At 46.6% G+C, this 16,484-nt stretch overlaps 1 protein-coding gene across 2 annotated transcripts in view; it reads left to right on the top strand.

Moving 5' to 3' along the window:
* LOC134022395 (inositol polyphosphate-5-phosphatase A) overlaps positions 1-16,484 on the top strand; it is a 98,630-nt gene that overhangs the window by 5,219 nt on the left and 76,927 nt on the right. The window lies entirely within an intron of this gene.

The following is a 16,484-nucleotide window of genomic DNA, read 5'->3' on the forward strand; positions in this document are numbered from 1 at the left end:
TACCAAATGTATCTCCTGGAAAGCCGACTTGTTTAATAAAGGAGCAGGCTCTTCCCACGCGGCTGCAGAAGACGTCCCCTCGCCTCCCGGCTTGCCAGCCTGGCCCCTGAACAGCCCCCCCTCTACCGCTCCACTGCACAACCACACCATTTGGTTTATTTGTCAGCTTAAGGAGGTCTTTTGTGTTCTTCTAAGAACAGTGCATAGAATACTGGAAATAAAATGTCATCAGTGTGTGGCTAGACAGTATTTGTCACACCCAATCAGTTTTCTGTGGAAACATGGATTGTCTGTGTTGGTCTCTTTATCTCCCTGTCTCTCATTCCCTCTCTTTGTCACACACACACACTCTCTCACACACACACACACACACACTCTCCGAGAATTGTGTTTATTTATTCAAGAGCTTGTGATGGAGAAGGCTTATTGTCTCCACACCATTCCAGTGTGTCTATTTCCCAGCGAGTCCATTGTTTTGTTAGAATGTGCAGTTCAGCAGCAGTATTGTTTTGTTAACATGGCAGTTCAGCAGCAGTGTTGGGCTGTGTTGCCAAGTTATTAAGACGAGCTTGATGTGCCCATGAACACGTTGCTCCCCATTTGCTCATGTTCCAGCTTACTTTGCAGACTTCCTGGAGAGAAGTAAACCATACTTTATACAGAACACCTGGACTGTGTTAGCTCATGTTATCATGCTATTTCCTTTACCTTTGTGTGTGTGTGTGTGTCACATCTGCTAGGTTGGACAAAGAGATGTTGGTGTGCTTCTGGGCCTGGTTTCCCTCAGCAGAACCATAACAGAAAACTCTCTCCGATGAACATTAGTATTGCGCTGTTTGACGTTCACAGGTGCCCATTTAAGGGAAGCGGTTCTCTAATGGAGAAATCCACAGTGAAACAACGCGCACGCACACACCCACCCACACACACTGGCTGTTGGCACTCCCAGGAGAAAAATCCCCCCACGGCTCCTGTTTTATGTCACATGCCTCCTCAAAGAAGTTTAGGACTTCTCCTATGCCCATAGAAGACCACTGTGTGTAGCTGATCCACAATGAAGATGTTTACGATGGTTGCCAGTTGTCATGCTGTATCCAAGTCGCCAATGCTTGGGGGGTTTCCTCAGTGGAGAGAGTCAGAAATCACGGGGAGCCGGCTGTGGAGGCATGGAGGGGGGAGGGTGAAGGAAAGAAAAGGCTAATTAGCCTATCTTACCTCAACTATGCCTGTTCTCCTCCGGCCTGGAGAAAAGCTTTCACAGCCTCCAGTTGAACACCACACTCAAACCAGACCTGCTCTGCTTTAAGGTCCACCCAGTGCTTGAACCCTTAAACGTAGCACAACCCTGGATGACATACCCATCCTGAGCCTTAGCCAAATACAGACTAACTCAAATACTATTAAGTTGGGGAGTAACTTCTGTTGGGGTGGGGAGAGTTAGTGTGCTTGAATCAAAGCTTGTCCTGGATAAAGGTGTTTTGTGGAAAACGTGATTTTGGTGATGTCTGTAGGCTGTCTCCAGGGAGGCATCGAAGGAACACAGCGTGTACTGTGAGCAACCATACTGCTGACTGCTCTGCTGTGTGTGTGTGTGTGTGTGTGTGTGTGTGTGTTGAAGCAGAGCTACGTGTCTGTCCATGTTCCTCTGTAATGAAAACACTAACCCTGGGATTTTAGGGAACGTGTTTTCCATTGTGCGTGTGTGTGTGTCCGGGGCTCTCCCTTTGGCTTATCTCCCCTCTGCCAGTTTACTGGGTAACTGAGGGGGTTTATCACTTACTTCTTTACCCAACCTTGTTGACACACCACACGCCCGAATTTCCATTCTGGAGGACTTAAACAATACACAACCCTCTGTGACCCCCCCCCCCCCCCCCCCCCCGGAAGCCCCCCCCCCCCCCCCCCCCCCCCCCGCCGCCTGTCCCTCTCTCTCCCTCCTTCTCCCCACTGGGGGCTATTTTTAGCCCTGCTCCACAAATGTATCTTTGTTGAAGACATCCTTTTATTTCATTAGGGCCAGCGAGGAAAAGGACCCCTTTGGCCTCGCCTTGGGAAACAGTGTGACGGCAAAGAATCATTCCTCAGGCTCATTTATTTTTCTGACGTTGGGGGTGGGGATGGGGGGGGGGGCGCTAAAGGTTTTGGAGTCATTGGCATTAAGCAGAGATTTGGGTTGTCCAAACTATGCTTCCTTGTTCTCGCTTGGGAGGATTTCCCTCTGGACTCTGATTGGTCACCCCCCTCTTCTCCCCGCATATGAATGCTTTACTTCCACATTCCTGCTCTGCTTCATTGAGAAGCCCTGGCCCAGCACATGTTTTGTTGAAGCTTTATTCAGGGTTTTCATCCCGAAATGTTTCCTTTAGTGATTGTTTACTGTGTAAGGCCATCTCCTTGTTCTAGAAGGCTTTCCACATGTCCGTGGGACTGATTCTCTAGATCTACAGATCCAGTTCACAGGACTGCCGGGTGTATGGTACAGATCAGTTTCCATTTGATTTAAGGAGCAGACAGACGACACCCACAAACGTCCACAGTCTCTCTTTCACAAAGACACACGCACGCTTTTTTTTTTTTAAGTGGTGCCCTCTCCATCTGCCCCTGGTTTGTCAGAGCCTCTCCAGACAAGTGGCCACCACAAGGCTAGCTGACTGTGCCAGCCGTGCCGGTGCTTGCCAGCCCAGTCCTCATACCAGCCAGGCAGATGGTGGGCCAGAGCCTGCATGCGTTCTTACTGGCCGTTTTAGGTAAGGAGAGGCAGCTTGACTGGAACAAGATAAACGTTATCTAGAACAGTAGCACTTAAGCCCACCTGCAAATACTCATGTTGTCACGTTCAGGGTTAGCCCTGTTTGCTTTGGAAGTGCATGATGGAAAGCAGGTAGAAATCCTGAAGTTGCCTACTCAAGCCTCCCTACTTGATGTGGTTAGATGGTCAGTATTTTGTGGAAGAAAGGGTACCTGACCTTCGACCTACCTCAGGCAATAATAGAAGATTAGCCTACTCATCATCCATCAGTTAAGTATGGTATGTGTGTCTAAGTGGTCCAGATACTATACAATTGATTTACAGTGACCGCATACATGTTAAAAGTAAATATTAAGACGAGACATCTAGAGTTTTACAAGTTTACCTGCAGCGTTTCCATGCCTGTGTCACAACATGTCCAGACAGGTAATACACATTAGAGGAGCCTCTTTACAGGTGGCTGACTGAAATTATGAGCGTTTAGGATCCCATAATGTCAGATCCCTCTGGGTTCCATCTAAAGCCATGCCCCCCTCCTCCCCTGAGTAGCCCAGTCTCCAAGCTGAGGCCTGGCTTGGTAGCAGACTGAACTGTTTGTTCAGTGGCCTAATGTCTTGCTTTTATGACCAAGGGGCTGCTAGCCCGCTCCGCTAGCCTGGCTATCGACTTGCAGCCGGTCGGTGTCGCCCAGTCACATTAGCGGAGGTCCAGACTCTACAAGGTGACCCAGGCGCCTGGCGGACACGGCGTCGACGGTGACGCTACCCGTCTCAGATCCCAGAGGAGCAGGGTGCCTTCTTATCTGATTGGCTAGTGGTGAAGCAAAGTGGAAGCAGTGTGAAATGAGCCCTCGAATGGATAGCTGGTGTCTGTTCCATGTCTTTCTTTCTATCTTTCCGTTTCACTTTCTCTTTTTGGTGAGTTGTGTTACTGTCTCACTGCTACAAATCACAACAATGTTCTGCGCTGTGGTGTCTGCAGCAACAGTTGTAAAAAGGTATGGCCGCTCCCTATAAAGTGTGAGCACATCGTTGAGGTAAATACTTGTCTGTGTTCTAGTTCTTTCTGTTCACAGGGTCAAAACAAATCAGATTTTCTGACCTGCAATCGTTTTGCAAGCTGTGATAAACACTTACTCACAGGTTATCTGCTGTACGGACTCGAAAAGAAGCATAAACATTATGGCCTGTGAGACGTCATGGGAGGTTTCTCGCTGCTTCAGAAGGTACGAGAGGGCTCCAGGCTGACAGCTGCTGAGGAGCCCAGCAGGCTTCCCTGGTCTGGCGTTTGTCACGTTCCTCTCAGAAACTCCCGTCTGTCTCTCTCCGCCGGGTCGGCAGGGGTAGGAGTGGCTCCCATGGCGGTCAGCGTTTGTTGGCACAGCCGGGATCTCCGAGAGCGGCCTTTATGTACGGCGGCAGATTCTTGAGTCAACCTCGACCTGGATCTCATCCCCCCCCCAGTCATAAGACAACCCCTTTTCGCAACTGGTCGAACTGTGGCGATTTAGATTTAGAAAGTGTTTTGACTGGATGGTGCCACTGTGACACGATGTTCTTTCACCAGGATGGGACAAATCACACATCTGGCTGGATTGGGACATCAACCAGCTCCAGAGACACTTCTCCCTGCTACTCCTCTTTTTCCTTCATCAACCCATTCTCTGTGTGTGTGTGTGTGTGTGTGTGTGTGTGGGTGTATGGGTGGGTGTGTGGGTGTTTGTGTGTTCTTTTTGGAAGGGTTTTACATCTGGAACAGAGAGATTAGACTGCACTTTGTCTCTGAAATCCTGTTTACGCCTCCCTCATGATGTTTAGTGTGCACTCTGCATCCTGTGTGTGTGTGTGTGTGTGGGGGGGGGGTTGCATATGTGTGTCTTTCCTCTTACTCTTCATCTTTATCTTGTGAGATGGCCAGGGTTGTCAGGGAGATGTGTTTAGAGGGGATGATCAATGAGAGGAGACCTCTGCCGTAATGGGTGACAGTCTGGAACAATCTGGAGTATTAATGAGCCTTTGAGCAGAGAAGCAGGCTGCCGTGCAAAGTGACAGACAACAAATACATGGATCCCTGGAAACAGCAAACACTGCAAGGGAAATAAAGGCTTTCTTTCAATTGACTTCGCAAGGCTTTGCAAAATCTGCAAATATGATATATGGAAGTCACTAAAAGTGTGACACAATTTGAAATTCTCCAGAAATGTAGGCTTGCCCCAACTCTTTCTCAACTGTTGCTTTCTGTTGCATCTATGCGGTTGCAAAATGCCTCCATCCGAATTTCTAGCAGTAATGGACAAGTGATCTCATTATCTATAGATGGACATTCTTGGCTGGACATTCAAGTACCACATGATTCAAATAATTTTTTTCTAATCGTCTGTATTCTTAAACTTCTTCTGGAGTTTCCCTCTGCTCTGAGTTCAGACGTTCTTAACAAGTTTGTGTTCAGATGTGTAGGAAAAAATATAGGAAATGACTGTAAATAGCTTGGGAGGGGCCAGAGAGGGCCTGGAGAGCAGAAATGATGAGGGGAGGGTGAGGGAGGATAGAGAGATGAGGGAGAGGGTAAGAGTTCAGTGACAGGACCGGGCCATGGGAAATGACAGTCAGGCATGGGCACACACAAGCGTACACACACTCACCCACACAAGCATACACACACACACACACAAAACACAACGCAGAGTGAGCACTGAGGAATAAACCCATCCCAAAGAGGCCTTGACCCGGCCTGCATGACTGACCATGTCTGCTCAGAACTGCCCAGTGTGTATTCCTCAAGTGGGTCTTATCCCACTGAGCTAAAGCCACGAGCTGCTGTTCACAGCCAGCTCAGTGGGTGGTTGGCTGAGCCTTACTATGGCATGTTGTTACTAGGTTCAGTCTTGGCACAGCAACTGGGAACCTTACGCGTTGTCTTTGGGCTGTTGAGGGCATAAATCAGGCTCTCCTGGTGAGGGCTGGCTGCAACCCTGTGTTGTGGAAACCCAGTGGTTTCTCTTCTGTTTGTTTTGGGAGGTTTTAAGCCGCGTATCCTTAAGGTCACTGCCTAGGGGAGCTGTCATTTTAGTGGTTCTTGAGGGATTTGGAGATAGATAGCCATCCATATTTTCATCATATTTATTTGCTACTAAGTCCATTTTGGACCTTGGCAGAAGTGGATGAATTGAGCCTGTTTTTGTGATATGGACACCGTGTTGATCTTTCTGTTGGGCCTCACAGTACCCTGATGGAAAGAGTTAGGGGGGTGCTGTTCGCCCCCTTTTAATGGTGTCATGGAAATTGCTCCCCTTTCCTCCCTTTCTATTACTCTCATTGTGGATGCCCCATCTCTTTTTCTCTCTTCTTCTCTCTCTCTTGCTGTCAGTCGGGTTCTTGCTCTATATCGCTCTCCCTCCCTTGCTCTCACTCTGTCTCTATTCCTCTCTACTTCTCCCTCACCCGTCTCTCCCACCCTCTAGCAGGAAGAACCCAATTATAGAGATATCAGGTCCAGGCAGAAAACGTGATAGCCTGTGAAATGTCTTCCGCGACACACAGAGACAATGTTTGTCCTTCGCCAATACAAACAGGATGCTGCGTGCAAGAGAGCAGAGAGCGATAAGAACCCGTGGCATCTTGAGGGGAAGAAGGCAGCAAGAGACTGTTGGAGGACAGAAGGCCAGAGGTAGACTATACGGACAAAGACAAGAGGACAAACTTGAAGGGGAGGAGATGATATTAGATGAGTCAGAAGTGGGGAGAGGTTGAAGGAAGATGAAAGTGTGAGAGGGGGGGACCGGGTTGAGGGTAGATTGTTAGCCGATTGGTCACCAAGAAAGGACGTTTAATCCACTTTGTTACCTGAGAGGGAATGTGACCTTTGCTACAACCGTACCACATAGCATCTCTATCTTTCTTAAATCATTTCCTGCTTTGCATGTCCTGATAGTGAGATATGTAGTTCACTTGACTATTTACCAAGAAATCTAAGAACACTTGAAAACCTCTTTTTCTGCCCTTCTGTGTTCTCCAGCGATGCGTGGTGTGTGTGCTATGTGCGTACATGTTTTTCTGGGTTTTAGGACAGGAATAGCCCACATGTTTGATATGGGAGGATTATGAATCTAGGACACGGCATTGCCAAATAAGAGACCTTATGTACTCAGACTTGTGATAGTAGACATAATCACTTTCACTGAGGAGCAGATTATGAACCTGTTTCAATGGCCCTGTCTCTCTATTCATGTCAACTTTTGTTCTCTATCAATCTTATCTCCTTCTCTCTGTCTTTCCTACCCCCTTTTCTTGTTTTTCATAATCACTCACTCCTCCTCCCCTCACCTTTCATCTGTCTATCTCCTGGGAAACCCTGAAAGATGGACACTCATCCAACATAGCCATGCAGGCTCCAGTGGAGACTGGAGACCTCTGTGTAACTTGTCAAAGCCAGAGAAAGTGGAGCAGGCTCGGTGACAGCCTGAATCTCTCTTCCTCGCATGAATTATGGATGATTCCAAGTATGGCCTTGTTTAGAAATGATTTCCGCTTTGGAAATGTGAGCAGAACTAGTTTTTGAAAGTCAGCGTCCCCTTTTTGTTGTTGCCGGTTGTTAAAGATCACACCTGTTAGTTGTGACCTCGGGGTTAAAGTTGAAAAGATAATGGGTGTGTAAACCGTCATGGATCCTCTTTCCTCAACCCACTGAACGTATTCTACATTTACATTTAGTCATTTAGCAGACGCTCTTATCCAGATTGACTTACAGTAAGTACAGGGACATTCCCCTCGAGGTAAGTAGGGTGAGGTGCCTTGCCCAAGGACACAACGTCATTCGCACGGCCGGGAATTGAACCGGCAACCTTCTGATTAATAGCCCGATTCCCTAACCGCTCAGCCATCTGACTCCGCTCTTTTGTCAGTTGTACGCTATCTCAGTTTCACTATGTATTTCCCCTCACAAGTCCTCCCAAACATCAGTCATTTCTGGTAAGTCTAATGAATAGATGTGTGGCTTCCAGACACTCAGTAGCCCACTGCTAACATTGCCCTTTTCAGCTCAGATATTGTACTTAATTCTTCTTCTCCCAGTGTGCTTCAATACTGTCTCCCTGACAGAGCCTGAACATAGGACCCTCGGGCTGCAGTGAGACTGGTTATTTGCCTCTTCTGGTCAGACATGCTCCCTCAGTATTCTACTTCAAGGATTATTGTTGTGTGACAGTGTTTCATCTAGATGAAATGTGTTTCACCTGTTAGAATTTCTCTAGGACGTTCTGTGTGCAGATAAGAGTTTTCAACTAAGTTTATCAGGTGCTTTTGGTTGTTTATTGGGATCAGGTCACATTTGGTGTACGTGTGTGATTGTGCATGTGCTAGTTATAGGGTCAGGTCATCTGTTTTTTGACTTTAGGATGTCTTGTCCAGTTGAAGGATATGCTCTTTGTTTTCCAAGCCAGTGGGGGATTTCCTCCTCTCAAGACACTTATCTTCCTGGTCTAAGAATGAGCTTCCACCAATCAGCATCTGCTAACAGGGCTATTTTTGTGTGTGTTGACATGCTATTGTTCTTCAATTGGTTGGTGTTGGGAATTTTACATATGCAAACTTAACAGCTTTCTAAGGTCAATGACATAACATGTAGGCCTTTAAAAAGTAGGTGATTGTAGCTGGAAAACACTGAACATTGTTAAGTCAAAGTGTGCTGCTAATATCAAGACTTTAGCGATAACTTCAGTTTCTGCTCATTCAAAGCAAGATACTTAGCAGGGTAGTAGTCTCTAAACACAGGGATTACACCTCAGACCTTTACCTGGCACATCGTCCAAGATCTAGATTGAACCTCTCTGCATAGTTTGTAGAAATGTAATTCATATGATTTGTAAGACTTGGCTAGTTCAGCAATCCATACGCCAACACTTTTTGTCAAGATGCTCAGCAAGTTATAGGCCTGTGCTACCTGACACGTTTGACTCTGTAGTGATGACCAGACTTTGTAGTGCGGCTTTTTTTAAAGATCACTTTGCCTGAAATAACATGACAACTATTACACAAGCCGTCCCTTTAGAAAACCCTATGAGTCTGGTCATAGTTTTCACCCTCTGCAAACAATAAGTCTTAGCCAAGAGAGAATTGAACAATTACGTTAGACAAGTGTGATCTCCTTTTGTTACATGGACAGTAATACAAATAGCTTATTGAGCCAGAGAGAACTTTGGCCGAGGTATTTAGCTGTTTCATGGTGGGGCATTGAGTGAGTGTGAGAGAGTGGGGCTCAAAGGCAGGTAAGAAGGATGTCTTTTGCGGTAAAGTGTGTCTTTTATTTTCTCTCATCATGGTTTGTAATTGTGTTGCTGCGGGCTCGCTGATCTAAAACCAAGATCTCTTTTATCAGTTGTACGCCATCTCAGTTTCACTATGTATTTGCCCTCACAAGTCCTCCCAAACATCATGCATTTCTGGTAAGTCTAATGAATAGATGTGTGGCTTCCAGACACTCAGTAGCCCACTGCTAACATTGCCCTTTTCAGTTCAGATACTGTACTTAATTATTCTTCTCCCAGTGTGCTTCAATACTGTCTCCCTAACAGAGCCTGAACATAGGACCCTCGGGCTGGAGTGAGACTGGTTATTTGCCTCTTCTGGTCAGACATGGTCTCTCAGTGACTGGTCTGCACGTGCCGACTCCACAGTCTGCACCCACGCTCTAACTCACACACCTCTCTCCACGGACTTTCACTGGCTTCAGTCATAATGCTAACACCTAGGACCCCTCAGTATTTTCTTACTACGATGTTCTGTGACTAAAGTGGTACTGTGAACAGCTGTGAGACGTAGAGATCTTGAGGTTTCAAAGTTGTGCTTGGACTCAGAAACCTCTGGTGATCACTTAAGGGAAGGAGACAAACAAGTAAGCCTGTTCATACAAGCATGTCTTTTTTCCCCTCAGAGACTCTGCAAACTCTTTTTTATGTTTTTTTTCATCTTGCTGTGGTGTGCAGAGGTGTTATACAGTAGCTGCCTGCAGCATGTTAAGAGTGGGAGACCTAGCATCTGTGTGGAGTAACACGTGGGAACTGGTGTGAGAGATACTTAGCACTCTTAAGATCCTTTGTTTTCCCATGTCATTTATCTAGCCAGTTCAGGTTATTTTTGTCTTATATTTACTTTTTGTTCTGTTTTCCCAAATAATGGTGCCAACAAATTATCCATGGAATTTTTTGAGCAACAGTACAGCTGTGTGTGGGCTGAATGCTGTTTGCAGACTGTGAGGTGGTGATGCAGACCTGTGCTGCAACCACGCAGCTGCGGATATTCTGAGTGCTGTAATTTCCTGCCCTGATGACACTTATGCTCCCAGCCCAGCTGATTGCAGTATTGATTCCCTCTCAGGGGGTTGTGAGTGTGACAGGCAGCCTATCCCTCCTTGCCTCGAGGAAAAGTATCCTCTGACTTGAAACCTAAGTAACCTAAGGTAGACCTCCAAAGCCCCAGTCCCTCCAGGCCTCACTGTTGTGGGGGCAGGGAGACCCCAGAGGAGACAAGCTCATTCCAACCTAAGGCCTAATTTTAAACCCTCTCGAAGATGGCCTGCTCTAATTAATTCTATAATGAGCCGCCTTAAATTGTATTGCATAATTGAGTGGCAAACCCTGTTAGGATTGTCACTCATTCTCCTACTTGACGCCATTCTGGATCTCGAGGAGAAGATGACTAGTCGAGGGCTGTTTGTTGTGCCAATTAGAGCTAAGGACCCCCCTCCAACACCTCCCTGTGGTCTCTGCTGGTAGTCCAGCTGGCTCCCCCAGTTCCCCCCACCTCCCTCAGTCCCTGCCTCAATCAAAACCCTTCATCTAGGGAGGTTATTTTTAGACAGCCACATGCTCCCCTGAAAGCTAATAACCTCCTTTTTACTGGTGTGTCAACATTCACAGGCTGTCGATCTGTTAGAGATATAGTGTCACATCCCACATTCCAAACCACCGAGGCATAACATCTTGCTACCATGATACCCTAATTCAAGAACATTATATTCAAGCATGACTGTAGCAATTAGCAGAATGCAGTATTTCAATGTAGTTTATTTAGTGTGATTTACAGCCTAGATGTAGATTGGCATTCACAACACTGTGTTCAAAATTAGCTGCCAATGGGGCTTTTTCTTCTGCATGTTCAGGGCCTTTGGGATCTGTTTTTTGGAACAGCATCGCAGCCTAACAAAAATAGATTCCCACTGTGAACTTTTGAAGACACTGGTTTTGCTTGGGATGCATTCCAAACATTTGTAGTGATGGAAGCCATTGGCAACATAGGCCTATTGTCTCATGGGAAATTCTGATGTGACAAGCAGATCCTTTTATCCTTGTCTGTATAGAGGGAATTAATTTATTGTGCCATGTTAGATGAGAATTGATCCTTCCTCTGGACAGCGGATTTCGGAATGTTCCGTAAAGTCCTTTTAAAGGTGTGGAGAGAGGCAAGGTGGGAGATGGTCTTTCAACTCAGGAGACTAGAGAAGATTACTGGGCAGACTGGACCTGACGTGTGATAAAGGTCACATCCTCCAATCTCCTTTTCCTGGACCGAGGACAACAGACTCACTTTCACACCTAGCCTCTACCTGGCCTCACACCAAGCTTCACACTGGCCTCTCACCAGCCTCTCCCTGGATGCACTTATCCTCCACACACAAGCACAAAGTGATTATTGGTCTTCTGTCTTTGCTCATACCTGTGTATCTAAGTGGCTTATTTGAGGACTTTGCGTCTGCACATTTGCTCTGCTCAGCCATTGCTACCAGGGCTGTTTGCTGCGGTGGCTGAATAGAGGAGGGGGAAGAGGAGGGTGTGGTGGGCGAGGTGGAGGAAGCAGCAGCCACGGAGTCATGTGAAGGGATTTGACTTTGCCCTCGACCAGCCTGGCCTCTTTTATAGCGTAAAGTGCAAAAATAACTCCAGTAAGAGGCTTTTATTGCATTTCTTACACCTTCCTCTGACACACAGGATAAACAGCTGACACATTCCACTATTTCACCCAGTCGTTGCTCAGAAAAGAGGGAGAAGGGAGAGAATTGGAGCTGGCCAGGTGTAAGGGGGTGGAGGCAAGGGTGAGAACTGGGTTTTTCTTGAGAACTTGAGATGGAAGAAAAGCAGTGGGGGGGTGGAGATAAGTAGAGTTTTAGGGCAGAGATTGACGTCAACCAAAACGGGGGGGGGCATGAGAAGGAGTGAGAGAAAGAAAATAAGAGGAAGGAGTCAGCGACCTGCGAGGCAGGAGCAGGCTCATGTGGTGCCCATGTGTTTCCCAGCTGACCAGCGGGCCCTCTGTCTGCCAGAGATCTGTCGTCATCTCCACGCATACAGTTAGGTCCATAAATATTTGGACATTGACACAATTTTCATCATTTTGGTTCTGTATACCACCACAATGGATTTGAAATGAAACAATCAAGATGTGCTTTAAGTGCAGACTTTCAGCTTTAATTTCAGGGTATTTACATCCAAATCAGGATGTAAATGGAATGAACGGTGTAGGAATTACAACACATTTTATATGTGGCCCCCCCCTTTTTAAGGGACCAAAAATAATTGGACAAACTAACATAATCATAAATCTAATTGTCACTTTTAATACTTGGTTGCAAATCCTTTGCAGTCAATGACAGCCTGAAGTCTGGAACCCATAGACATCACCAGACGCTGGGTTTCGTCCCTGGTGATGCTCTGCGAGGCCTCTACTGCAACTGTCTTCAGTTCCTGCTTGTTCTTGGGGCATTTTCCCTTCAGTTTTGTCTTTAGCAAGTGAAATGCATGCTCAATTGGATTTAGGTCAGGTGATTGACTTGGCCATTGCAGAACATTCCACTTCTTTGCCTTAAAAAACTCTTTGGTTGCTTTCGCAGTATGCTTCGGGTCATTGTTCATCTGCACTGTGAAGCGCCTCCTATGAGTTCTGAAGCATTTGGCTGAATCTGAGCAGATAATATTGCCAGAAACACTTCAGAATTCATCCTACTGCTTTTGTCAGCAGTCACATCATCGATAAATACAAGGGAACCAGTTCCATTGGCAGCCATACATGCCCACGCCATAACACTACCTCCACCATGCTTCACTGATGAGGTGGTATGCTTTGGATCATGAGCAGTTCCTTCCCTTCTCCATACTCTTCTCTTCCCATCATTCTGGTACAAGTTGATCTTGGTCTCATCTGTCCATAGGATGTTGTTCCAGAACTGTACAGGCTCTTTTAGCTGTTTTTTGGCAAACTCTAATCTGGTCTTCCTGTTTTTGAGACTCACCAATGGTTTACATCTTGTGGTGAACCCTCTGTATTTACTCTGGTGAAGTCTTCTCTTAATTTTTGACTTTGACACAGATACGCCTACCTCCTGGAGAGTGTTCTTGATCTGGCCAACTGTTGTGAAGGGGTTTTTCTTCACCAGGGAAAGAATTCTTCTGTCATCCACCACAGTTGTTTTCCGTGGTCTTCCGGGTCTTTTGGTGTTGCTGAGCTCACCAGTGCGTTCTTTCTTTTTAAGAATGTACCAAACAGTTGATTGAGCCACACCTAATGTTTTTGCTATCTCTCTGATAGGTTTGTTTTGATTTTTCAGCCTAACGATGGCTTGCTTCACTGATGGTGACAGCTCTTTGGACTTCATATTGAGAGTTGACAGCAACAGATTCCAAACACAAATACCATACTTGAAATGAACTCTAGACCTTTTATCTGCTCCTTGTCAACATATATAACTCCCAAATAACGAACTCCCATGAGGGAATAACATACACCTGGCCATGGAACAGCTGAGCAGCCAATTGTCCAATTACTTTTGGTCCCTTAAAAAGGGGGGGGGGGGCACATATAAAATGTATTGTAATTCCTACACCGTTCACCTGATTTGGATGTAAATACCCTGAAATTAAAGCTGAAAGTCTGCACTTAAAGCACATCTTGATTGTTTCATTTCAAATCCATTGTGGTGGTATACAGAGCCAAAATGATGAAAATTGTGTCAATGTCCAAATATTTATGGACCTAACTGTATTTAGGTCCGCTCCGTCTGCACCAGAACCGGAACACTCCGCCACGGAAAGGAGAGCTCCTCAGCGGGTGAGAAGAAGACCAGGGGTCACTCGCGACCTGTGGATTTTGTCCAAATATGTTTCCTTTGGTCAAAATCGTGTTTTTTGTTTTGTCTCCTGCGAAGAACAATGACAGTGGGTGGACATACCGTAATATCGTGGCGCCTTGAAGCAGTAGCTTGCTTGTTGACGAGTGGGGTTTTCCAGGGGCTCATAATGGATCACTGCACGCTGTTCACTAAACGGAGGTGTTCCATGTAATTACTTTTCACATCTCATCCAAACCCCAGTAAGCCTGCTCGGCAGGAGGTTGCCATTCTGTGGTCGTTAGTCTTCTCTCAACAAGCCTTCCGTGGCTGCTTAAAGAATACACCACTTTGACGACAGGAAAGTAGATCTTCACCAAAGCTTGAGTTGAGTCTTTAATTCCCCGAGTGGTCGGAAAAGTAGGCCGTCGACTGCACAAACGGAAAAAGGGATGGGCAAAGAAATGAGAGAGTGGGGAGGAGATGGAGAAAGAGTCAGAGCGAGCGTGAGGGCCCTAAAGAAAGGCCCTCATCTATTTTTACTCTGCTGCTGGTGTGGCCCCGTCTCTAATTAACGGAAAATTAACTTTTGATAAGCTGTGGGAGGGCCGCGGTGCAGGACTGCAGATTTAGAGTGCTGAGGAGAGGACCCGTTCCTACATTAGGTCTGTTCCTCTCTGGGGCCCTAGCCAGCAGAGGGCCTCCGGGGGGCCCTGGCCCTCCTTAGGGCCACCCTACCAAGGTCACCGTCTGTTCCCCAGGACCTGAGCCATTGCGCTCGGCAGAGATGGGTCATCTTAATTAGCACAGGGCCTCTAGAAAGAGTTCTTGTCAAACTGAGCGTGGAGCCAACTTTAGCTTGTATGGACTTTCTTCAAGTTCTGCTGTCGTGGTACTGGGGGGAGAGACCATTTTTCTGGCTAAGACAAGAGGGTTTGTTTGTAAAACTGTCAACAGTGTGGTTTTATTGTCTTATTAGTGTCTGACAGTCCCCCTGGATGAGGGGTTTCTTTCTCGTTGGTAACACACTACAGATGTGGTCAGGGACAGTTGACACTTTTTTGGCTGTGGAGGTTCAACGATAAATTTGACTTAATTAGTCCAGTGGAGCCGCATGCATTTGGTATGTGTGTGTACATTGTTTCTATACACAGGGCTCTTTGAAATGGCAATCAGCGTTCCTAGAGGAATCTAAACAATGGAAAGACCTATAAATATCCCACTGTTTAGGAATGGCCTGCCATGGCGGTTTGAACCGGTGGATAGTCCTGTGGATCTGAAGGTCCTGGAGCTAAAGACTTAAAAAGACTGGGCCTTGACCTTGTTTCAAACCCACCCACGCATACACGCACAGCACACACCTTCTTGTTGAACATTCTTCGACTCATACAGGTGCACATACAGGTACGCAGGTGCAAGTGTTTTTACCACCTGACCTGTCGGCAAATAAGGAAGGTGTAAATGTTTTGTTTCTCGATTTTTGTTTTCTGTGTGACTGTGTCTCTCTTTCTTTCTCTTTCTCAGTATGACTAATGACAGGGTCCAGTGCTCATGTCCTTATATAGCCCTATGATCTGATCTGGCTGAGACTGAGGCTAGGGCTGGGACCATCTCTCTCTCTCTCTCTCTCTCTCTCTCTCTCTCTCTCTCTCTCTCTCTCTCTCTCTGTCTCTCTGTCTCTCTCTGTCTCTCTCTGTCTCTCTCTGTCTCTCTTTCTTTCAGACACTTCTTGTCACAAGAAACACACACACACACAAACGGCCCTTGTTCCCTCCCAGTTTAGGCCTACCAAGTGTAGACCTGGAGAGACTCAGGTGCTCCCAGAAACAGCCATTATGCCCTAACTAGGTCACACATGGGAGACTGTGACTTTTGCCACCACTGTGTGTCAGAGAGTATCAGCTCAGCCTGTATTAGAAGTAAAACCAAAGGACTTGTTCATGATCGAACTGTGTATATTACTCTAGAGAAGGAGAATTATTTTTTTCCCCCCCTCAGGTTGCCATAGCGATGTGGTATTTTTAGAGTGCAAGATGTAACAGTATGATGCTCTGTTGCTGATGTGACCCAGAGATTCAGAGCTGCAGGTTGTGTTGTAGGCAGGCACCACCAGTCCAGTACAGATTGGACTCCTCTCCACTGACTGTTCTTAATATAGTCTCCCTTTGCCTCGGAATGAACTCACACACGCCAGTTCATCAGACCCAGTTATCGACATGGGGAGATCTTTCCTTAAATGGTAGACTGCCCAAGGCTCTGTCTCTGTTTCCACCCTGCAAATGAAATGAAGTCCAGGGCTGGGGATGGCCTTTTAAAGTGTAGAGAAAGACAGATACATAAAGGGAAAAACAGAGAGGGAGAGTAAACTGTGGAGGCTGTTGTTGACATATACCCAGAGCTAACTGCAGAGCCAGAGAGAGATTACCTGATCATTGAGAAAAGCTACTGGAGGTGGGCTGCTTAAACTCAACACCATCACGCACGTATACACACATGACATTTTTTCACTGTGTTATTGCCATAGGCTGACGAGCTTCATTTGTTAGTCGTAGGTGCCCCATCTGGAGTGTGTGTGTGTGTGTGTGGGGGGGGGGGGGGTGTTTGTGTATGTGTGTGGTGCGTTTGTGCGTGTCTGCTTCTGTGT

Source organism: Osmerus eperlanus, chromosome 6, assembly GCF_963692335.1.
Source record: "Osmerus eperlanus chromosome 6, fOsmEpe2.1, whole genome shotgun sequence".
Classification (NCBI taxonomy): domain Eukaryota; kingdom Metazoa; phylum Chordata; class Actinopteri; order Osmeriformes; family Osmeridae; genus Osmerus; species Osmerus eperlanus.